Consider the following 269-nt stretch of genomic DNA (forward strand, 5'->3'; position numbering starts at 1 on the left):
TTGTATTTTGGAGACATAATGAAATAGGTAGCTGGGAATGTTATTATACGAGATGGAATCCATTCCTTCTTGAGAAAGTAGATAAATAATTCTCTTGAGTGTTGATTCGGTACTTGGATTAGTAAGAGCGCTCTGGTTTATGAATGTGTTTTATGAATCACTATCCATTAGAGAATCAATGGTACTCAAGGATGAAGATATAATTAGAGAGGTTAACGGATTCTACCTGACTCTAATTATGAATTATTTATGGAGGATTAATCTATATG

Source organism: Morus notabilis, unplaced genomic scaffold (genome assembly GCF_000414095.1).
Source record: "Morus notabilis unplaced genomic scaffold, ASM41409v2 Scaffold702, whole genome shotgun sequence".
In the NCBI taxonomy this organism is placed as follows: Eukaryota; Viridiplantae; Streptophyta; class Magnoliopsida; order Rosales; family Moraceae; genus Morus; species Morus notabilis.